General features: G+C 46.9%; 1 protein-coding gene across 1 annotated transcript in view; it reads left to right on the plus strand.

The window, feature by feature from the left end:
* Window positions 1-290: 290 nt before the first annotated feature.
* The window catches only part of CLIP3 (CAP-Gly domain containing linker protein 3), a 53,525-nt gene continuing 27,737 nt past the window's right edge, over window positions 291-26,078 (plus strand). Inside the window, exon 1 of the mRNA XM_073641655.1 lies at window positions 291-539. The gene's annotated coding sequence lies outside the window, so the exon portion shown is untranslated. The remainder of the gene's footprint in view (window positions 540-26,078) is intronic.

A 26,078-nucleotide genomic window follows, 5' to 3' on the forward strand; every position in this document is an offset into this window, starting at 1 on the left:
TGGTGTTTCTTGCCCCTTATCACACATGTACCTGCCATCTCTCCTTTGTCGGTATTTTGCTGTCCTTGTATAAGCCACTAAGCATTATTACTTGTTTATCTATCCCCTATGTTTTCCTTTATTGCATTCTGTATTTTTCACCTCTCTGTCTGTGTCTCCTTGTTTTCCCATAGGGATGTATTGCTTGTGTTTCCAGGTCTTTATGTGACTGCCTCCATTGCTTACTGTGCCTGTTGTGTTTTGTCCAGAAGCTGCGCCTGCCTCCTCCTCCTCCTCCCCTGTCTGCTGCCTTCCCAGCTCTCTCCTCCTCCCTTCTCTCCTCCCTCATTATCTGCACAGCTCCCCAGCATCCCTGTGACGCAGGAATGATAGAAAAAAGCATCTTAGAAGCAGCAGCATCAGGAGAATAATCCCCCCAAATCCAGAGGATTCAAGAGTCGGCATCAGGAGCACCAGACACCTGATCCAGCAGTGACCATCAGCACCAGCACCAGGTGCATCAGGACCAAGGACAGCAGCCACTGCCAGAGCAAGGCCTGGTGAGTCTAACTATACACCTGCCAGAGCAAGACCTGGTGAGACTGACCACACACCTGCCAGAGCAAGACCTGGTGAGACTGACCATACACCTGCCAGAGCAAGACCTGGTGAGACTGACCACACACCTGCCAGAGCAAGACCTGGTGAGACTGACCACACACCTGCCAGAGCAAGACCTGGTGAGACTGACCATACACCTGCCAGAGCAAGACCTGGTGAGAGTGACCACACACCTGCCAAAGCAAGGCCTGGTGAGTCTGACTATACACATGCCAAAGCAAGGCCTGGTGAGAGTGACCACACACCTGCCAGAGCAAGGCCTGGTGAGACTGACCACACACCTGCCAGAGCAAGGCCTGGTGAGACTGACCACACACCTGCCAGAGCAAGACCTGGTGAGACTGACCACACACCTGCCAGAGCAAGACCTGGTGAGATTGATCATACACCTGCCAGAGCAAGGCCTGGTGAGAGTGACCACACATCTGCCAGAGCAAGACCTGGTGAGACTGACCACACACCTGCCAGAGCAAGGCCTGGTGAGACTGACCACACACCTGCCAGAGCAAGGCCTGGTGAGACTGACCACACACCTGCCAGAGCAAGACCTGGTGAGACTGACCATACACCTGCCAGAGCAAGGCCAGGTGAGAGTGACCACACACCTGCCAGAGCAAGGCCTGGTGAGTCTGACTATACACATGCCAAAGCAAGGCCTGGTGAGACTGACCACACACCTGCCAGAGCAAGGCCTGGTGAGACTGACCATACACCTGCCAGAGCAAGACCTGGTGAGACTGACCCTACACCTGCCAGAGCAAGGCCTGGTGAGACTGACCATACACCTGCCAGAGCAAGGCCTGGTAAGTCTGACTATACACCTGCCAGAGCAAGACCTGGTGAGACTGACCATACACCTGCCAGAGCAAGGCCTGGTGAGACTGACCATACACCTGCCAGAGCAAGGCCTGGTGAGTCTGACTATACACCTGCCAGACAAGACCTGGTGAGACTGACCATAGACCTGCCAGAGCAAGGCCTGGTGAGTCTGACTATACACCTGCCAGAGCAAGACCTGGTGAGACTGACCACACACCTGCCAGAGCAAGACCTGGTGAGACTGACCATACACCTGCCAGAGCAAGACCTGGTGAGACTGACCACACACCTGCCAGAGCAAGACCTGGTGAGACTGACCACACACCTGCCAGAGCAAGACCTGGTGAGACTGACCACACACCTGCCAGAGCAAGACCTGGTGAGAGTGACCACACATCTACCAGAGCAAGGCCTGGTGAGACTGACCACACATCTACCAGAGCAAGGCCTGGTGAGACTGACCACACACCTGCCAGAGCAAGGCCTGGTGAGTCTGACTATGCACCTGTCAGAGCAAGACCTGGCAGGTGTGTGGTCTCTCTTTCGCATATTCTCTCTTTCGCATATTCTCGCTTTCGCATATTCTCGCTTTCGCATATTCTCGCTTTCGCATATTCTCGCTTTCGCATATTCTCTCTATCGCATATTCTCTCTATCGCATATTCTCTCTTTCGCATATTCTCTCTTTCGCATATTCTCGCTTTCACATATTCTCTCTTTCGCATATTCTCTCTTTCGCATATTCTCGCTTTCGCATATTCTCTCTTTCGCATATTCTCTCTTTCGCATATTCTCGCTTTCGCATATTCTCGCTTTCGCATATTCTCGCTTTCGCATATTCTCTCTTTCGCATATTCTCTCTATCGCATATTCTCTCTATCGCATATTCTCTCTTTCGCATATTCTCTCTTTCGCATATTCTCGCTTTCACATATTCTCTCTTTCGCATATTCTCTCTTTCGCATATTCTCGCTTTCGACCTAGTGAGAGTGACCACACACCTGCCAGAGCAAGGCCTGGTGAGACTGACCATATATACTGACCATATATACTGCACACGGTGTAGTTATGTAGGTATGTGGCGGTAATACGTGGTGGTAGGTGAGAGTGACCACACACCTGCCAGAGCAAGGCCTGGTGAGACTGACCACACACCTGCCAGAGCAAGACCTGGTGAGTCTGACTATACACCTGCCAGAGCAAGAGCTGGTGAGTCTGACTATGCACCTGTCAGAGCAAGACCTGGCAGGTGTGTGGTCTCTCTTTCGCATATTCTCTCTTTCGCATATTCCCTCTTTCGCATATTCCCTCTTTCGCATATTCTCTCTTTCGCATATTCTCTCTTTCGCATATTCTCGCTTTCGCATATTCTCGCTTTCGCATATTCTCGCTTTCGCATATTCTCTCTATCGCATATTCTCGCTTTCGCATATTCTCGCTTTCGCATATTCTCGCTTTCGCATATTCTCTCTTTCGCATATTCTCTCTTTCGCATATTCTCTCTTTCGCATATTCTCTCTATCGCATATTCTCTCTTTCGCATATTCTCTCTTTCGCATATTCTCTCTTTCGCATATTCTCACTTTCGCATATTCTCGCTTTCGCATATTCTTTCGCATATTCTCTCTTTCGCATATTCTCTCTTTCGCATATTCTCTCTTTCGCATATTCTCTCTTTCACATATTCTCTCTTTCGCATATTCTCGCTTTCGACCTAGTGAGAGTGACCACACACCTGCCAGAGCAAGGCCTGGTGAGACTGACCATATATACTGACCATATATACTGCACACGGTGTAGTTATGTAGGTATGTGGCGGTAATACGTGGTGGTAGGTGAAGACAGTTCTATGGATCGGTGATACAGTGCACGGTCAATAGTCAGCAGTAGTCACTATGATTTAATGACTAGCACTTTCCAAATTACTTCCCATCCAAACCCTCCCCCTCCAGCCATGTACAGGAAGCCATCACTCCTCTCCTCCTCTTATTTGCCTCCATCTCTTACTCTTGTTTTTTCTGTTTGTCTCCCCTTTATTCTCCTGTCCTCTCCTCCATGGCCGATGCACAGCCGTCCTCGTCTCATCCTATATAACTACCCTTCCCCTTTAAGGCTGGTCCCTGGCTACTTGTTTTTTTTTCAATATCCCTGTTGGTCTCGCCTCTTCCCAAATCCTTTCTCTGCTTCTTCTCCGTTTCCATCATTCTGATCATAAAGCTTTTGCATATTCTCGCTATCACATATTCTCTCTTTCGCATATTCTCTCTTTTGTATATTCTCACTTTCCCATTTTCTCTCGTTCCCGTATTCTCTCTTTCCCGTATTCTCTCTTTCCCGTATTCTCGCTTTCGCATATTCTCTCTTTCGCATATTCTCTCTTTCGTATATTCTCACTTTCCCGTATTCTCTCATTCCCGTATTCTCGCTTTCGCATATTCTCGCTTTCGTATATTCTCTCTTTCCCGTATTCTCTCTTTCCCGTATTCTCTCTTTCCCGTATTCTCTCTTTCCCGTATTCTCTCTTTCCCGCATTCTCTCTTTCCCGTATTCTCGCTTTCGCATATTCTCGCTTTCGTATATTCTCACTTTCCCGTATTCTCTCTTTCCCGTATTCTCTCTTTCTCATATTCTCTCTTTCTCATATTCTCTCTTTCGCATATTCTCTCTTTCGCATATTCTCTCTTTCGTATATTCTCACTTTCTCGTATTCTCTCTTTCCCGTATTCTCTCTTTCTCGTATTCTCTCTTTCGCATATTCTCTCTTTCGCATATTCTCTCTTTCGCATATTCTCTCTTTCGTATATTCTCTCTTTCGTATATTCTCACTTTCCCGTATTCTCTCTTTCCCGTATTCTCTCTTTCCCGTATTCTCTCTTTCTCGTATTCTCTCTTTCTCGTATTCTCTCTTTCGCATATTCTCACTTTCGCATATTCTCACTTTCGTATATTCTCACTTTCGTATATTCTCACTTTCCCGTATTCTCTCTTTCCCGTATTCTCTCTTTTGCATATTCTCTCTTTCGCATATTCTCTCTTTCTCGTATTCTCTCTTTCGCATATTCTCACTTTCGCATATTCTCACTTTCGTATATTCTCACTTTCGTATATTCTCACTTTCCCGTATTCTCTCTTTCCCGTATTCTCTCTTTCCCGTATTCTCTCTTTCGCGTATTCTCTCTTTCGCATATTCTCTCTTTCGCATATTCTCTCTTTCGCATATTCTCTCTTTCGCATATTCTCTCTTTCCCGTATTCTCTCATTCCCGTATTCTCTCTTTCCCGTATTCTCTCTTTCCCGTATTCTCTCTTTCCCGTATTCTCTCTTTCCCGTATTCTCACTTTCCCGTATTCTCACTTTCCCGTATTCTCTTTCGCATATTCTCTCATTCCCGTATTCTCTCTTTCTCGTATTCTCTCTTTCGCATATTCTCTCTTTCTCATATTCTCTCTTTCGCACATTCTCTCTTTCGTATATTCTCACTTTCCCGTATTCTCTCTTTCCCGTATTCTCTCTTTCGCATATTCTCACTTTCCCGTATTCTCACTTTCCCGTATTCTCACTTTCCCGTATTCTCACTTTCCCGTATTCTCACTTTCCCGTATTCTCTCTTTCGCGTATTCTCTCATTCCCGTATTCTCTCATTCCCGTATTCTCTCATTCCCGTATTCTCTTTCGCATATTCTCTCTTTCGCATATTCTCTCTTTCGCATATTCTCACTTTCCCGTATTCTCTCTTTCCCGTATTCTCTCTTTCCCGTATTCTCTCTTTCCCGTATTCTCTCTTTCCCGTATTCTCTCTTTCCCGTATTCTCTCTTTCCCGTATTCTCTCTTTCCCGTATTCTCTCTTTCGCATATTCTCTCTTTCGTATATTCTCTCTTTCGTATATTCTCACTTTCCCGTATTCTCACTTTCCCGTATTCTCTCTTTCCCGTATTCTCTCATTCCCGTATTCTCTCTTTCCCGTATTCTCTCTTTCGTATATTCTCACTTTCCCGTATTCTCTCTTTCCCGTATTCTCTCTTTCCCGTATTCTCTCTTTCCCGTATTCTCTCTTTCGCATATTCTCTCTTTCGCATATTCTCTCTTTCGCATATTCTCTCTTTCGCATATTCTCTCTTTCGCATATTCTCTCTTTCGTATATTCTCACTTTCCCGTATTCTCTCTTTCCCGTATTCTCTCTTTCGCGTATTCTCTCTTTCGCATATTCTCTCTTTCGCATATTCTCTCTTTCGTATATTCTCACTTTCCCGTATTCTCTCTTTCCCGTATTCTCTCTTTCCCGTATTCTCTCTTTCCCGTATTCTCTCTTTCCCGTATTCTCTCTTTCGCATATTCTCTCTTTCGCATATTCTCTCTTTCGCATATTCTCTCTTTCCCGTATTCTCTCATTCCCGTATTCTCTCTTTCGCATATTCTCTCTTTCGTATATTCTCTCTTTCGTATATTCTCACTTTCCCGTATTCTCACTTTCCCGTATTCTCTCTTTCCCGTATTCTCTCATTCCCGTATTCTCTCTTTCCCGTATTCTCTCTTTCGTATATTCTCACTTTCCCGTATTCTCTCTTTCCCGTATTCTCTCTTTCCCGTATTCTCTCTTTCCCGTATTCTCTCTTTCGCATATTCTCTCTTTCGCATATTCTCTCTTTCGCATATTCTCTCTTTCGCATATTCTCTCTTTCGCATATTCTCTCTTTCGCATATTCTCTCTTTCGCATATTCTCTCTTTCGCATATTCTCTCTTTCGTATATTCTCACTTTCCCGTATTCTCTCTTTCCCGTATTCTCTCTTTCGCATATTCTCTCTTTCGCATATTCTCTCTTTCGCATATTCTCTCTTTCGCATATTCTCTCTTTCGCATATTCTCTCTTTCGCATATTCTCTCTTTCGCATATTCTCTCTTTCGTATATTCTCTCTTTCCCGTATTCTCTCTTTCCCGTATTCTCTCTTTCCCGTATTCTCTCTTTCCCGTATTCTCTCTTTCCCGTATTCTCTCTTTCCCGTATTGTCTCTTTCTCATATTCTCTCTTTCGCATATTCTCTCTTTCGCACATTCTTGCTTTCCCGCTCCTTTGTGTTGGCTTGTTTCTTAGCTCTGATTTTCCTATTTTGTAGCTGTGCGACCCTTTTCTCTTTGTGGCTGCTGAGCCCAGGCTCTGTCCCGGCCCTCCCCTATGAGCCCTGGCTCGATGCCTGCGGACATGTTCAGACATGGCCTTCCTTCCCATGGAATAATCTAGCATCCTGAGAACAGTCCGTGATGGTCCCTGGCTGCGAGCCCGGCTCCGTCCCACCTCTCTGTGGCTATAGACGGGAGCATTGTGTGCGATACAATCAGCGTCTTGTGGTCACATTATAGCTGCACAATTGTAAACCCGAGACGTTTATTAAATGGGCCATTTGAATTGTATGATTATTTTATTATTACAGTGCCGGTCTGTAATATATGCTTGTGTTATAGTCCTGATAATCATCTGACCTGGGGTCCTTACTTAAGAGCATATATTTTGGGCTTATTAAAAGGATTTTTGCAATTGGGTTTCATTAAAAATTTTGCACGGTTTGGCTTTTATTGCACATTGCAGGCTGCAGAATGAGTTAACTGAGGATCTGTTAGCGAGCCAATTATGTGAAGTTTGTAACACTTTTATCTGTACTGCTCCATTTAAGCTGATCTATAACCACATCAAAGTTCAGCTTAGCTTTGATGAGGTCTGGCTGAAGAATAAGTTAACTGAGCTTCCATTAGTGAGCTTCATTGTGATGGGAAATTTATCTGCCTTTTTCTGACCTCTTAACTAAGTTATGACAACATCAATGTTCGTTTCACCTTTGACTCAGTCTCAGGTCATAATACGTCAGCACAGGGGAGTTCAGAAAAAGACAGAGGCTGTCCTTTTGTTTGCCTGCATATTAGTGAGTTAACTGAGGGTTCGTTAGTGAGCTCATTCTGATAAACAGTTTGTAACGCTGTTATCTGTCTTTTTCTGAGCTCCTCTTAGCTAACATCATCAGTGTTCAGTTCACTTTTTGATGTGGTCTGGGGTCATAATAAATAACCACAAGAGGAGTTCAGAAAAAAACAGATACCGACTTAAAAAAACCCTCCTGTCAGAACAAGCTCACTGACCGATTCTCAGTTAACTCATTCTGCAGCCAGTAGTAAAAAAAAGTGCAGCAAAAAGGCTATAAAAGGCAAATAATGCCACATTTTTAATGACACAGTATGCAGATGCATAATGACTAGACGTAGGCCAAAAGTACACTCTGTTTGAGCTCTGTCTTCTGAATGGAGACATACAGGAATGTTGAAGAGTAATTAAACTTTTTCTTTTGATTTAATTATTGATTATCCTTTGCAAAGTTATGAATCTTTCTAATATATGTCATTAGTTTAATTTGTTCCTTTTCTCCCATACTCCATGCTGAAAGTGCTGTTTTCACTGCCTTGTTTGTGCAATTTTAGTATTTGCTTTGAATTGTAGCTCTAGCAGGAATCCCTACTCAACACTCTTCCCGTGTCAGCTCTTCTGCTCCCTTCTCCCCTTAGAAAGGGAGAGTATTTGTATATAGTGCTTTGAGTATCTGCTAGGGCTGAGGTTCAAAGCAGTTAAAACTGCACTTTCAGCACAGTGTTTGGGAGAAGAGGAAGCAAAATAAGGTAATGGAGTGTAGTACAAAAAATCAGAACTTTGCCAAGGCTAATAAATAATTAAATAAAAAATATTCACAGGACGTAACAGAACAATGGTCTTCATCTAGCTGTTGTACACTAAACCATATGAAGAGGACAGAATGTACAGTCTCAGGGAGGGCAGAGAAAACAGGCTATAAACAAGGAGGAAAGCACATGGAGAGGAAATTAGTAAAGTACTAGAACTCTGATGATATGTTAGATGTGAACACAGCAGCACCTCAAACACACACAAACCTCACATCCAGCCTGTTATGATCTGCAACATGTACTAAGGAAAGATAAGGGAAAACTGTCCCTACAGTAAGACTAAGCTGAATCCCTACGATGTAGCGGGCTGCCTGTTCCTAGCGAACAGACCCACCTTAGTCCTCGGCTAGTCTGAACGAAGACCTATAGCATAAGGGGAGGGGTCCCTAAAAGAACTAAGGACTGGGACAAAAATGGGACACCTCCTAAACAGAGAAGTTGTTGCAGAACACAAAAAGATAAACAGACAAAAAAGTACTAGAGGTCCCAGAAGGACCCAACGAACTGACAGAGAAAGGCACAGAAGCTCCAGGCTAGAGAAACAGTCAAACACTGAAGTACAGCACAGCCAAAAGGGTGGAGCTGGAATATAAAGGCAGATGGTCACTTGACCGCAAAACACAAGATGGAAAAAACTAACAGGAGGGTTCTAACAGTACCCCCTCTTTTATGATGATCCTCCGGATCCTCCAGGCCCAGGCCTATCCGGAAACCTCTTGTGGAAAGCTTTAACAAGCCTAGGAGCAGAGACATCATCCGTCCTTACCCAGGAGTTGTCTTCGGGACCGAAACCCTTCCAGGAAACAAGATACTGTAATCTCCCTCTATACCATCTAGAATTCAAGATACGAGAAATTTCATATTCGCCGTCTTCCACCACAGCAGGAACTGTGACAGTGGCATCCCTATCCGATACATCAGCCTTTTTCAACAAGGAAACATGAAACACAGGATTAATCTTCCAGGAAGTAGGGACATACAACCTAACAGCAGACGGGTTAACAACCTGAAGCACTTTAAATGGACCCACAAACTTAGGACCCAGTTTTTTAGAGGGAATCCTCAACCGCAGGTTCTTTGAGGATAACCAAACCATGTCACCCACAGTAAACACGTAAATACGTTTCCTGTCAAAATACTTCTTGGACTTCTTGTTAGCCACTTGAAGGTTACAACGTACATTAGTCCAAACTCTCTCCAAATCACCAGAAAAATTCTCCTCCTCCGGCACCAACGACCCCAATGTGGAGAATGAACCAAAAGACGGATGTCTCCCAGTACAACAAAAAAAAGGAGAACACCCAGCAGTGGAGGATGTATGATTGTTAAGAGCAAATTCTGCGAGAGGCAGAAACTCAGACCACCCCTCTTGATTGTCCGCCACAAAACAACGCAAAAACTGTTCAACATCCTGGTTCTCTTTCAGTCTGTCCATTAGACTCAGGATGATAACCAGACGAAAATGACAAATGGACTCCCAACCTGTCACATAAAGCACGCCAAAAGCGAGCCACAAACTGAGGTCCTCTATCAGAAACAATATCCGTGGGAACGCCATGGACCTTGACAATCTCCTTAACAAACGCCTTAGCGAGTGTCTTGGCGCAGGGCAACTTAATGAATGGAACCAAATGACACATCTTACTAAAACGGTCCACGACCACCCAGATGACAGTAAAACCCTCGGACACAGGAAGATCAGTAATAAAATCCATTGTGAGATGCGTCCAAGGTGCACTAGGAACCTCCAGAGGGCAAAGCAACCCCGCAGCAGGAGTATGTGAAGCCTTTGACCTAGCACACACAGTACATTGACGCACCCACTTGATGACTTCCTTCTGCCATCCAGGCCACCAAAAACTGCGACTGATAAGTCTCTTAGTCTCCGAAATTCCTGGATGACCTGCCAACCGAGACTCATGACACTCCACAAACAAATCTCTCCTAAAGGCTCTAGGCAATTTAAGATTTAAATACAGACTAGTACATGTGGAAAAATAGTCCCTTGTTCTTATGTTATTACATGCAGACCTCTATAGAGGGATATTCTCAAGGGTCATAAGTAGTGTTGAGCTACTGGGGAATATCGGATCAGATTGGATCGGACCGATACCCAAAAAATATCGGATATCGCCGATTCCGATACTGGAAACCAATGCAAGTCAATGGGACACAAATATCGGAATGAAAATAAACCCTTTCTTTCCTTGTAGGTTAATTCTACATGAAGGAAAACAACTAAGAATAATGTAGAATGTATTACATGAAAAGCCAGCAATTCAGCAGCGGCATACACCAGTACCCGACAATTTAGAAGAGAAAGAATAGAGCATCACACATAGATTAGATAGATAGAAACATGTCAGTCACATATATATGAAGTACAGTGACAGTGTTGGTTACTGTACTTGTCATTTAGTGTTAAAGGATTTATTTAAAAAAATAATAGTGTTTTCTCTTTAAAAAAGCCGGCCGGCAATTCAGCATCGGTGCCCGACAATTTAGAATAGAAAGAATAGAGCATCACACATAGATTAGATATATAGAAACATGTCAGTCACATATATAAGAAGTACAGTGATAGTGTTGATTACTGTACTTGTCATTTAGTGTTAAAATAAAGGATTTATTTAAAAAAAATTGGCGTGGGGTTCCCGGTAATTTTAGTCTCTAGCGGAGGTTAAGCAGACGGCTGGGGCAGATGTTTGAAGCCTGGGAAGGGGGTAATACCCACGGAGCTTCCCAGGCTACTAATATCAGCCCCCAGCTGAATACCTAGCCTTTACTAGCTATTAAAATGGGAGACCCCCCAAAAAATGACGTGGGGTCCCCCCTATTTTAATAGCTAGCAAAGGCTAGGCAGACAGCTGGGGGCTGAATATTGGCCCCCTCCCAGGCTAGAAACACCAGCCGTCAGCCGTCCCAGAAATGGCGCACCCATAGGATGTGCCAATTCTGGCACTTAGCCTCGCTCTTTCCACTGCCCTGTAGCGGTGGCAGTGGGGTAATAGGGCTGGGGTTGATGTCAGCTTATAATGCCAGCTGACATCAAGCCCAGGTTAGTAATGGAGAGGCGTCTATAAGACACCCCCATTACTAACCCCATAGTCAAAGTTAAAAAAAAAACACAAACACCCAGAATAAAGTCCTTTAATTGAAATAAACACACAGTTCTTTATTGTTCTAAATTAAACCATACTTACCGTCACGCCCATTCCAGCTGAAGCCTATGTCTTCTGCAATAAAAGTAAAATAATAAAGCAACCTCATCCTTATCTTTCCATGGTTCCCAGGACGGCTCCAGCTCTGCTACATTGACATGACAGGCTGGATCGCAGCCGAAAGCTGCCATCCAGCTTGCCATGCTGCAGACACTGAGAAGCGCAGGCATGCTTGCGCTCTTCAGTGTCTCGCTGTGACGGCATCCAGATGAGCCGAGGTCATGTCCAATGAACTCCGCTCACCTCATGCTCGTCACTGACAGCGTGGGAAAATTCTTCTGCGCTCAGCGCTTCAGCAGGAGAATTCTCCCACGCTAGGATGGCATTGAGATGACAGGCTGGATCGCAGCTGAGCACTGCCATCCAGCATGCCATCCTTCATAGACACTGCAGAGCGCAGGCATGCTTGCGCTCTGCAGTGTCTCTGAAGAATGACAAGCTGGATGGCAGCGTTCAGCTGTGTAATGCACACGCCCGGGCTGAGCGGCGTGTGCGTGTATATGTAGTAATTCCACTGGACCGTGCCGGAGAGTGAATGCCTGGAGGGGCGTAACTAAGTATTCACCCGATCCGACCAGGCATACGACGCCAGTGCACCAAGGAGGAACCGAGCAGAGGGACCAGGTGCTACTCCAGGACAGATCCCGGACACGCCTGTTGACCCACACCGGGGAATACAGGAACAGACAGGTTAGGCTGGCACACAGACTGGTGGGTATAGGCAGGCACGACTGGTATGCAGGCTGGCGGGTATGCAGGCAGGGGGGTACAGGCAAGCATGGCTAGAGTGCAGACAGAGAGGCACTAGCAGGTTGGAACACAGGCGGGATAGGACCCAGTACACACTGGGACTCAGGAACAGAACCACAGATGTGGTGGACAAACACAGCAGAGTGAGGCCGCCCAGAGTGGTGAGCGAGAGCAGGGCAAGACGAGACCGCCTAGAGCGGTGAGCGAGAGAAGAGCAGGACGAGGCCGTCTGGAGCGGTGAGCAAGAGTAGAGCAGGATGAGGCCGCCTGGAGCGGTGAGCAAGAGTAGAGCAGGACGAGGCCGCCTGGAGCGGTGAGCAAGAGTAGAGCAGGACGAGGCCGTCTGGAGCGGTGAGCAAGAGTAGAGCAGGACGAGGCCGCCTGGAGCGATGAGCAACAGTAGAGCAGGACGAGGCCGCCTGGAGCGGTGAGCAAGAGTAGAGCAGGACGAGGCCGCCTGGAGCAGTGAGCAAGAGTAGAGCAGGACGAGGCCGCCTGGAGCGGTGAGCAAGAGTCAGAGCAGAGCGAGACTGCTGGAGCAGCGAGCAAAGGGTCAGAGCAGAGTGAGACTGCCGGAGCAGCGAGCAGAGGGTCAGAGCAGAGCGAGACTGCCGGAGCAGCGAACAAAGAGTCAGAGCAGAGCGAGACTGCCGGAGCAGCGAGCAAAGGGTCAGAGCAGAGCGAGACTGCCGGAGCAGCGAGCAGAGGGTCAGAGCAGAGCGAGACTGCCGGAGCAGCGAGCAAAGGGTCAGAGCAGAGCGAGACTGCCGGAGCAGCGAGCAAAGGGTCAGAGAAGAGTGAGACTGCCGGAGCAGCGAGCAAAGGGTCAGAGCAGAGCGAGACTGCCGGAGCAGCGAGCAAAGGGTCAGAGCGGGGCGAGAACCGCAGGAGCGGAGAGCGAGGCAGGGCAGAGGGGACAGGGCTCTGTTCACACGGAACAGACAGGAAGGGAAAGGCAGAACCAGACACCCACAGGGTACTTGCAGTGAAGTAGCGAGTGGACCACAAACTCACAAACGGAAGTACAGTGACAACGAACAGGAGTTAGGTATGAGTTCGGACTCTGCAGAAAAAGGAAAGGTACGGACATAGAGAAAAACAGGAAACAGGCTAGAAGAGTATTCAGACAAGAACAGACACAGTAGCAAGATACAGGAGCGGGTCTAGGTATGCAGCCCCTAGAAGGCGGAAGGAACAGGCTAGGAGCGTGTTCAGACAGGACAGACGAGATACAGGAGCGGGTCTACGTATGCAGCCCCTAGAAGGCGGAAGGAACAGGCTAGGAGCGTGTTCAGACAGGACAGACGAGATACAGGAGCGGGTCTAGGTATGCAGCCCCTAGAAGGCGGAAGGAACAGGCTAGGAGCGTGTTCAGACAGGCCTGGAAATACAGCCTCCAGGAAAGGCAGGCAAGCAAACACAGAAAGGGACCTGGCACATTCAGAGTGCAAGAGCACCCTGAATGAAACACAATGCTCAGGAAGGGTTTCTTGGGAGGAGCTGGGTCAAATACCAGATGACAGACAGCAATAGGCTGAGAACGCACAAGGGGTGTGCCCGCAGTAGGTACAAGAAACAGGAAGTGATCGGGCGCCACCCTTAAGCAGCAGAAACAGAGGCAAGCAAACAGCATGGAGGGAAGCCAGGCTAGCAGACTGGACAGGAGATCAAGTGCGCGTTCTTGCACAGTGGGAGATGGACCACTATGCAAGGATGCCACCAGGTATGTTGCAAGCTGCGATCCAACCTGTCATCTCAATGCCATCCCAGCGTGGGAGAATTCTCCTGCTCAAGTGCTGAGCGCAGGAGAATTCTCCCACGCTGTCAGTGACGTGCATGAGGTGAGCTGAGTTCATTGGACATGAGCTCACCTCATGCACGTCACTGACAGCGTGGGAAAATTCTCCTGCGCTCAGCGCTTCAGCAGGAGAATTCTCTCACGCTCACTGCAAGCGCAGGAGAATTTTCCCACGCTGTCAGTGATGTGCATGAGGTGAGCTGAGTTCATCGGACATGACCTCGGCTCATCTTTATGCCGTCAAAGCCAGACACTGAGGAGCGCAAGCTTTCGGCTGCAATCCAGCCTGTCATGTCAATGTAGCAGAGCTGGAGCCATCGTGGGAACCATGGAAAGGTAAGGATGATGTTGGTTTATTATTTTGCTTTTATTGCAGAAGACATTGGCTTCAGCTGGAATGGGCGTGACGGTAAGTATGGTTTAATTTAGAACAATAAAGAATTGTGTGTTTATTTCAATTAAAGGACTTTATTCTGGGTGTTTGTGGGTTTTTTTTAACTTTGACTATGGGGTTAGTAATGAAGGTGTCTTATAGACGCCTCTCCATTACTAACCTGGGCTTGATGTCAGCTGTCATTATAAGCTGACATCAACCCCAGCCCTATTACCCCACTGCCACCGCTACAGGGCTGTGGGAAGAGCGAGGCTAAGTGCCAGAATTGGCGCATCCTATGGATGCGCCATTTCTGGCGCGGCTGATGGCTGGTGTTTCTAGCCTGGGAGGGGGCCAATATTCATGGCACCCTTCCTGGGCTATTAATATCAGCCTCCAGCTGTCTGCCTAGCCTTTGCTAGCTATTAAAATAGGGGGGACCCCACGTTATTGTTCTTGGGGTCCCCCATTTTAATAGCTCGTAAAGGCTAGGTATTCAGCTGGGGGCTGATATTAGTAGCCTGGGAAGCTCCGTGGGTATTACCCCCTTCCCAGGCTTCAAAAATCTGCCCCAGCCGTCTGCTTAACCTCCGCTAGAGCCTAAAATTACGGGGAACCCCACGCCAATTTTTTTTTTAATAAATCCTTTATTTTAACACTAAATGACAAGTACAGTAATCAACACTATCACTGTACTTCTTATATATGTGACTGACATGTTTCTATGTATCTAATCTATGTGTGATGCTCTATTCTTTCTATTCTAAATTGTCGGCCGACTCTTTTAAAGAGACGGTGCAAAAAAACACTATTATTTTTTTTAATAAATCCTTTAACACTAAATGACAAGTACAATAAGCTGAGTGCTGCCATCCAGCTTGTCATCCTTCAGAGACACTGCAGAGCACAGGCATTATGGGAACTTCCGATTCCGGTATTCGATATTCTAAAAGTATCGGAACTTAGTATCGGAACTCCGATACCGCGAATATCAGTCGATACCCGATATTTCAGTATCGGAATGCTCAACACTAGTCATAAGGAGTACTCGTGCAGGGACAGAGGGGTAGGTATATTATACAGATAGCTAAAAGTTAATGGTACTGAGTAATTATGCCCACTCTGACCACATACTGCATTATATCTCACTCACCCAGTATAGAGGAGCCCAACAAATAAGAGGAACCGCACAGGGACAGGACACATGCAAGGAAGAACCTCGACGCACGTTTCGCCAGTAACTCTTGGCTTTTTCGAGAGGCATGTGTAGTATTGCATCCAGGACCTTTAAATACGCCCACCACGAGTTACATGTGTTATCATGTGACTAACCAATATGGCCACCGCGCAGCAGATGCCGAATGGCGCATGAGCTACGGCTGTCACCATCCCTGTGTGTGCGCCCCGGCCGTCATGACGTCGGCGCGCAACCGGAAGTATGGGTGAATACCATTCCCTGCGGTGCGCCGACGGCATATTGATAGCCGAGCGCGACCACAGCATGGGAGAGACCGAGCGCATGCGCACCACATCTGCACGCAAGATTGGACATGGAGAAAGATAAGTGTAAAATGGACAAAGTCCCTCCAAAAGGTCCCATGCCCCAAAATGTAACTGCTGGCAATTCAGAAAACTGACACCCCCTCATCATACTATAAGGAAAATATCACATAGATTATACAGGATCTGTATAACAGTGACAGCCACGGGATCTGTATAACAGTGACAGCCACGGGATCTGTATAACAGTGACAGCCACAAGATCTATATAACAGTGACAGCCACGGGATCTGTATAACAGTGACAGCCACAAGATCTATATAACAGTGGCTGCCACGGGATCTGTATAACAGTGACTGCCACGGGATCTGTATAACAGTGACAGCCACGGGATCTGTATAACAGTGACAGCCACAAGATCTATATAACAGTGACTGCCACGGGATCTGTATAACAGATCCAGTGAGAGCCATGGGATCCGTATAACAGTGACAGCCACAGGATCTGTATAACAGTGACAGCCATGGGATCTGTATAACAGATCCAGTGAGAGCCATGGGATCTATATAACAGTGACAGCCACAGGATCTGTATAACAGTGACAGCCACAGGATCTGTATAACAGTGACAGCCACGGGATCTATATAACAGTGACAACCACGGGATCTGTATAACAGTGACAGCCACAAGATCTGTATAACAGTGACAGCCACGGGATCTGTATAACAGTGACAGCCACATGATCTGTATAACAGTGACAGCCACAAGATCTATATAACAGTGACAGCCACGGGATCTGTATAACAGTGACAGCCACAAGATCTGTATAACAGTGACAGCCATGGGATCTGTACAACAGATCCAGTGAGAGCCATGGGATCTGTATAACAGTGACAGCCACGGGATCTGTATAACAGTGACAGTCACAGGATCTGTATAACAGTGGCAGCCACGGGATCTGTATAACAGTGACAGCCACGGGATCTGTATAACAGTGACAGCCACGTAATCGGTATAAAAGCGACAGTCACAGGATCTGTATAACAGTGACAGCCACAAGATCTATATAACAGTGACAGCCACAGGATCTGTATAACAGTGACAGCCACAGGATCTGTATAACAGTGAGAGCCACGTGATCTGTATAACAGCGACAGCCATGGGATCTGTATAATAGTGACAGTCACAGGATCTGTATAACAGTAACAGCCACAGGATCTGTATAACAGTGACAGCCACAGGATCTGTATAACAGTGAGAGCCACGTGATCGGTATAACAGCGACAGTCACAGGATCTGTATAACAGTGACAGCCACAGGATCTGTATAACAGTGACAGCCACAGGATCTGTATAACAGTGACAGCCACGTGATCGGTATAACAGTGACAGTCACAGGATCTGTATAACAGTGACAGCCACAGGATCTGTATAACAGTGACAGCCACAGGATCTGTATAACAGTGACAGCCACGGGATCTGTATAACAGTGACAGCCACGGGATCTGTATAACAGTGACAGCCACAAGATCTATATAACAGTGACAGCCACGGGATCTGTACAACAGATCCAGTGAGAGCCATGGGATCTGTATAACAGTGACAGCCCCAGGATCTGTATAACAGTGACAACCACAGGATCCGTATAACAGTGACAGCCACTAGATCTATATAACAGTGACAGCCACAGGATCTGTATAACAGTGAGAGCCACGTGATCGGTATAACAGTGACAGTCACAGGATCTGTATAACAGTGACAGCCACAGGATCTCCATAACAGTGACAGCCACGGGATCTGTATAACAGTGACAGCCACAGGATCTGTATAACAGTGACAGCCGCAAGATCTATATAACAGTGACAGCCACAGGATCTGTATAACAGTGAGAGCCACAGGATCTGCATAACAGTGACAGCCACGGGATCTGTATAACAGTGACAGCCACGGGATCTGTATAACAGTGACAGCCACAAGATCTATATAACAGTGACAGCCACAGGATCTGTATAACAGTGACAGCCACAGGATCTATATAACAGTGACAGCCACGGGATCTGTATAACAGTGACAGCCACGGGATCTGTATAACAGTGACAGCCACAGGATCTGTATAACAGTGACAGCCACAAGATCTATATAACAGTGAGAGCCACAGGATCTGTATAACAGTGACAGCCACGGGATCTGTATAACAGTGACAGCCACGGGATCCGTATAACAGTGACAGCCACGGGATCTGTATAACAGTGACAGCCACAGGATCTGTATAACAGTGAGAGCCACAGGATCTGTATAACAGTGACAGCCACGGGATCTGTATAACAGTGACAGCCATGGGATCCGTATAACAGTGACAGCCACGGGATCCGTATAACAGTGACAGCCACAAGATCTATATAACAGTGACAGCCACAGGATCTGTATAACAGTGATAGCCACGGGATCTGTATAACAGTGACAGCCACGGGATCTGTGTGACAGCCACAGGATCTGTATAACAGTGGCAGCCACAGGATCTGTGTAACAGTGACAGCCACAGGATCTGTATAACAGTGACAGCCACGGGATCTATGTGATAGCCACAGGATCTGTATAACAGTGACAGCCACGGGATCTGTATAACAGCGACAGCCACAGGATCTGTATAACAGTGACAGCCACAGGATCTGTATAACAGTGACAGCCACGGGATCTGTATAACAGTGACAGCCACGGGATCTGTATAACAGTGACAGCCACGGGATCTGTGTGACAGCCACAGGATCTGTATAACAGTGACAGCCACGGGATCTGTATAACAGTGACAACCACAGGATCTGTATAACAGTGACAGCCACAGGATCTGTATAACAGTGACAGCCACGGGATCCGTATGACAGTGACAGCCACGGGATCTGTATAACAGTGAGAGCCACAAGATCTATATAACAGTGACAGCCACAGGATCTGTATAAGTGACAGCCACGGGATCTGTATAACAGTGACAGCCACAGGATCTGTATAACAGTGACAGCCACGGGATCTATGTGACAGCCACAGGATCTGTATAAAAGTGACAGCCACGGGATCTGTATAACAGCGACAGCCACAGGATCTGTATAACAGTGACAGCCACAGGATCTGTATAACAGCGACAGCCACGGGATCTGTATAACAGCGACAGCCACGGGATCTGTATAACAGCGACAGCCACAGGATCTGTATAACAGTGACAGCCACAGGATCTGTATAACAGTGACAGCCACGGGATCTGTATAACAGTGACAGCCACAGGATCTGTATAACAGTGACAGCCACGGGATCTGTATAACAGTGACAGCCACAAGATCTGTATAACAGTGACAGCCACAGGATCTGTATAACAGTGACAGCCACGGGATCTATGTGACAGCCACAGGATCTGTATAACAGTGACAGCCAAGGGATCTGTATAACAGCGACTGCCACAGGATCTGTATAACAGTGACAGCCACGGGATCTGTATAACAGTGACAGCCACGGGATCTGTATAACAGTGACAGCCACGGGATCTGTATAACAGTGACAGCCACGGGATCTGTATAACAGTGAGAGCTTCAGGATCTGTATAACAGTGACAGCCACAAGATCTGTATAACAGTGACAGCCACGGGATCTGTATAACAGTGACAGCCACGGGATATGTATAACAGTGACAGCCACAAGATCTGTATAACAGTGACAGCCACGGGATCTGTATAACAGTGACAGCCACGGGATCTGTATAACAGTGACAGCTTCAGGATCTGTATAACAGTGACAGCCACAAGATCTGTATAACAGTGACAGCCATGGGATCTGTATAACAGTGACAGCCACGGGATCTGTATAACAGTGACAGCCACAAGATCTGTATAACAGTGACAGCCACAGGATCTGTATAACAGTGACAGCCACAAGATCTGTATAACAGTGACAGCCACGGGATCTGTATAACAGTGACAGCCACGGGATATGTATAACAGTGACAGCCACAAGATCTGTATAACAGTGACAGCCACGGGATCTGTATAACAGTGACAGCCACGGGATCTGTATAACAGTGACAGCTTCAGGATCTGTATAACAGTGACAGCCACGGGATCTGTATAACAGTGACAACCACGGGATCTGTATAACAGTGACAACCACGGGATCTGTATAACAGTGACAGCCACAGGATCTGTATATCAGCGACAGCCACAGGATCTGTATAACAGTGACAGCCACGGGATCTGTATATCAGCGACAGCCACAGGATCTGTATAACAGTGACAACCACGGGATCTGTATAACAGTGACAGCCACAGGATCTGTATATCAGCGACAGCCACAGGATCTGTATAACAGTGACAGCCACGGGATCTGTATAACAGTGACAGCCACGGGATATGTATAACAGTGACAGCCACAAGATCTGTATAACAGTGACAGCCATGGGATCTGTATAACAGTGACAGCCACGGGATCTGTATAACAGTGACAGCCACAAGATCTGTATAACAGTGACAGCCACAGGATCTGTATAACAGTGACAGCCACGGGATCTATGTGACAGCCACAGGATCTGTATAACAGTGACAGCCACGGGATCTGTATAACAGCGACTGCCACAGGATCTGTATAACAGTGACAGCCACAGGATCTGTATAACAGTGACAGCCACGGGATCTGTATAACAGTGACAGCCACAAGATCTGTATAACAGTGACAGCCACGGGATATGTATAACAGTGACAGCCACAAGATCTGTATAACAGTGACAGCCACGGGATCTGTATAACAGTGACAGCCACGGGATCTGTATAACAGTGACAGCTTCAGGATCTGTATAACAGTGACAGCCACAAGATCTGTATAACAGTGACAGCCACGGGATCTGTATAACAGTGACAGTCACGGGATCTGTATAACAGTGACAGCCACAAGATCTGTATAACAGTGACAGCCACGGGATCTGTATAACAGTGACAGCCACGGGATCTGTATAACAGTGACAGCTTCAGGATCTGTATAACAGTGACAGCCACGGGATCTGTATAACAGTGACAACCACGGGATCTGTATAACAGTGACAACCACGGGATCTGTATAACAGTGACAGCCACAGGATCTGTATATCAGCGACAGCCACAGGATCTGTATAACAGTGACAGCCACGGGATCTGTATATCAGCGACAGCCACGGGATCTGTATAACAGTGACAACCACGGGATCTGTATAACAGTGACAGCCACAGGATCTGTATATCAGCGACAGCCACAGGATCTGTATAACAGTGACAGCCACGGGATCTGTATAACAGTGACAGCCACGGGATATGTATAACAGTGACAGCCACAAGATCTGTATAACAGTGACAGCCACGGGATCTGTATAACAGTGACAGCTTCAGGATCTGTATAACAGTGACAGCCACAAGATCTGTATAACAGTGACAGCCACGGGATCTGTATAACAGTGACAGCCACGGGATATGTATAACAGTGACAGCCACAAGATCTGTATAACAGTGACAGCCACGGGATCTGTATAACAGTGACAGCCACGGGATCTGTATAACAGTGACAGCTTCAGGATCTGTATAACAGTGACAGCCACGGGATCTGTATAACAGTGACAACCACGGGATCTGTATAACAGTGACAACCACGGGATCTGTATAACAGTGACAGCCACAGGATCTGTATATCAGCGACAGCCACAGGATCTGTATAACAGTGACAGCCACGGGATCTGTATATCAGCGACAGCCACAGGATCTGTATAACAGTGACAACCACGGGATCTGTATAACAGTGACAGCCACAGGATCTGTATATCAGCGACAGCCACAGGATCTGTATAACAGTGACAGCCACGGGATCTGTATAACAGTGACAGCCACGGGATCTGTATAACAGTGAGAGCTTCAGGATCTGTATAACAGTGACAGCCACAAGATCTGTATAACAGTGACAGCCACGGGATCTGTATAACAGTGACAGCCACGGGATATGTATAACAGTGACAGCCACAAGATCTGTATAACAGTGACAGCCACGGGATCTGTATAACAGTGACAGCCACGGGATCTGTATAACAGTGACAGCTTCAGGATCTGTATAACAGTGACAGCCACAAGATCTGTATAACAGTGACAGCCATGGGATCTGTATAACAGTGACAGCCACGGGATCTGTATAACAGTGACAGCCACAAGATCTGTATAACAGTGACAGCCACAGGATCTGTATAACAGTGACAGCCACAAGATCTGTATAACAGTGACAGCCACGGGATCTGTATAACAGTGACAGCCACGGGATATGTATAACAGTGACAGCCACAAGATCTGTATAACAGTGACAGCCACGGGATCTGTATAACAGTGACAGCCACGGGATCTGTATAACAGTGACAGCTTCAGGATCTGTATAACAGTGACAGCCACGGGATCTGTATAACAGTGACAACCACGGGATCTGTATAACAGTGACAACCACGGGATCTGTATAACAGTGACAGCCACAGGATCTGTATATCAGCGACAGCCACAGGATCTGTATAACAGTGACAGCCACGGGATCTGTATATCAGCGACAGCCACAGGATCTGTATAACAGTGACAACCACGGGATCTGTATAACAGTGACAGCCACAGGATCTGTATATCAGCGACAGCCACAGGATCTGTATAACAGTGACAGCCACGGGATCTGTATAACAGTGACAGCCACGGGATATGTATAACAGTGACAGCCACAAGATCTGTATAACAGTGACAGCCATGGGATCTGTATAACAGTGACAGCCACGGGATCTGTATAACAGTGACAGCCACAAGATCTGTATAACAGTGACAGCCACAGGATCTGTATAACAGTGACAGCCACGGGATCTATGTGACAGCCACAGGATCTGTATAACAGTGACAGCCACGGGATCTGTATAACAGCGACTGCCACAGGATCTGTATAACAGTGACAGCCACAGGATCTGTATAACAGTGACAGCCACGGGATCTGTATAACAGTGACAGCCACAAGATCTGTATAACAGTGACAGCCACGGGATATGTATAACAGTGACAGCCACAAGATCTGTATAACAGTGACAGCCACGGGATCTGTATAACAGTGACAGCCACGGGATCTGTATAACAGTGACAGCTTCAGGATCTGTATAACAGTGACAGCCACAAGATCTGTATAACAGTGACAGCCACGGGATCTGTATAACAGTGACAGTCACGGGATCTGTATAACAGTGACAGCCACAAGATCTGTATAACAGTGACAGCCACGGGATCTGTATAACAGTGACAGCCACGGGATCTGTATAACAGTGACAGCTTCAGGATCTGTATAACAGTGACAGCCACGGGATCTGTATAACAGTGACAACCACGGGATCTGTATAACAGTGACAACCACGGGATCTGTATAACAGTGACAGCCACAGGATCTGTATATCAGCGACAGCCACAGGATCTGTATAACAGTGACAGCCACGGGATCTGTATATCAGCGACAGCCACGGGATCTGTATAACAGTGACAACCACGGGATCTGTATAACAGTGACAGCCACAGGATCTGTATATCAGCGACAGCCACAGGATCTGTATAACAGTGACAGCCACGGGATCTGTATAACAGTGACAGCCACGGGATATGTATAACAGTGACAGCCACAAGATCTGTATAACAGTGACAGCCACGGGATCTGTATAACAGTGACAGCTTCAGGATCTGTATAACAGTGACAGCCACAAGATCTGTATAACAGTGACAGCCACGGGATCTGTATAACAGTGACAGCCACGGGATATGTATAACAGTGACAGCCACAAGATCTGTATAACAGTGACAGCCACGGGATCTGTATAACAGTGACAGCCACGGGATCTGTATAACAGTGACAGCTTCAGGATCTGTATAACAGTGACAGCCACGGGATCTGTATAACAGTGACAACCACGGGATCTGTATAACAGTGACAACCACGGGATCTGTATAACAGTGACAGCCACAGGATCTGTATATCAGCGACAGCCACAGGATCTGTATAACAGTGACAGCCACGGGATCTGTATATCAGCGACAGCCACAGGATCTGTATAACAGTGACAACCACGGGATCTGTATAACAGTGACAGCCACAGGATCTGTATATCAGCGACAGCCACAGGATCTGTATAACAGTGACAGCCACGGGATCTGTATAACAGTGACAGCCACGGGATATGTATAACAGTGACAGCCACAAGATCTGTATAACAGTGACAGCCATGGGATCTGTATAACAGTGACAGCCACGGGATCTGTATAACAGTGACAGCCACAAGATCTGTATAACAGTGACAGCCACAGGATCTGTATAACAGTGACAGCCACGGGATCTATGTGACAGCCACAGGATCTGTATAACAGTGACAGCCACGGGATCTGTATAACAGCGACTGCCACAGGATCTGTATAACAGTGACAGCCACAGGATCTGTATAACAGTGACAGCCACGGGATCTGTATAACAGTGACAGCCACAAGATCTGTATAACAGTGACAGCCACGGGATATGTATAACAGTGACAGCCACAAGATCTGTATAACAGTGACAGCCACGGGATCTGTATAACAGTGACAGCCACGGGATCTGTATAACAGTGACAGCTTCAGGATCTGTATAACAGTGACAGCCACAAGATCTGTATAACAGTGACAGCCACGGGATCTGTATAACAGTGACAGCTTCAGGATCTGTATAACAGTGACAGCCACAAGATCTGTATAACAGTGACAGCCACGGGATCTGTATAACAGTGACAGCCACGGGATCTGTATAACAGTGACAGCCACAAGATCTGTATAACAGTGACAGCCACGGGATCTGTATAACAGTGACAGCCACAGGATCTGTATAACAGCGACAGCCACAGGATCTGTATAACAGTGACAACCACGGGATCTGTATAACAGTGACAGCCACAGGATCTGTATAACAGTGACAGCCACGGGATCTGTATAACAGTGACAGCCACGGGATATGTATAACAGTGACAGCCACAAGATCTGTATAACAGTGACAGCCACGGGATCTGTATAACAGTGACAGCCACGGGATCTGTATAACAGTGACAGCTTCAGGATCTGTATAACAGTGACAGCCACAAGATCTGTATAACAGTGACAGCCACGGGATCTGTATAACAGTGACAGTCACGGGATCTGTATAACAGTGACAGCCACAAGATCTGTATAACAGTGACAGCCACGGGATCTGTATAACAGTGACAGCCACGGGATCTGTATAACAGTGACAGCTTCAGGATCTGTATAACAGTGACAGCCACGGGATCTGTATAACAGTGACAACCACGGGATCTGTATAACAGTGACAACCACGGGATCTGTATAACAGTGACAGCCACAGGATCTGTATATCAGCGACAGCCACAGGATCTGTATAACAGTGACAGCCACGGGATCTGTATATCAGCGACAGCCACGGGATCTGTATAACAGTGACAACCACGGGATCTGTATAACAGTGACAGCCACAGGATCTGTATATCAGCGACAGCCACAGGATCTGTATAACAGTGACAGCCACGGGATCTGTATAACAGTGACAGCCACGGGATATGTATAACAGTGACAGCCACAAGATCTGTATAACAGTGACAGCCACGGGATCTGTATAACAGTGACAGCTTCAGGATCTGTATAACAGTGACAGCCACAAGATCTGTATAACAGTGACAGCCACGGGATCTGTATAACAGTGACAGCCACGGGATATGTATAACAGTGACAGCCACAAGATCTGTATAACAGTGACAGCCACGGGATCTGTATAACAGTGACAGCCACGGGATCTGTATAACAGTGACAGCTTCAGGATCTGTATAACAGTGACAGCCACGGGATCTGTATAACAGTGACAACCACGGGATCTGTATAACAGTGACAACCACGGGATCTGTATAACAGTGACAGCCACAGGATCTGTATATCAGCGACAGCCACAGGATCTGTATAACAGTGACAGCCACGGGATCTGTATATCAGCGACAGCCACAGGATCTGTATAACAGTGACAACCACGGGATCTGTATAACAGTGACAGCCACAGGATCTGTATATCAGCGACAGCCACAGGATCTGTATAACAGTGACAGCCACGGGATCTGTATAACAGTGACAGCCACGGGATATGTATATCAGTGACAGCCACAAGATCTGTATAACAGTGACAGCCACGGGATCTGTATAACAGTGACAGCTTCAGGATCTGTATAACAGTGACAG

The sequence above is a fragment of the Phyllobates terribilis genome, unplaced genomic scaffold, assembly GCF_046119375.1.
Source record: "Phyllobates terribilis strain yellow unplaced genomic scaffold, ASM4611937v1 Scaffold_7__3_contigs__length_470593459, whole genome shotgun sequence".
NCBI lineage: Eukaryota > Metazoa > Chordata > Amphibia > Anura > Dendrobatidae > Phyllobates > Phyllobates terribilis.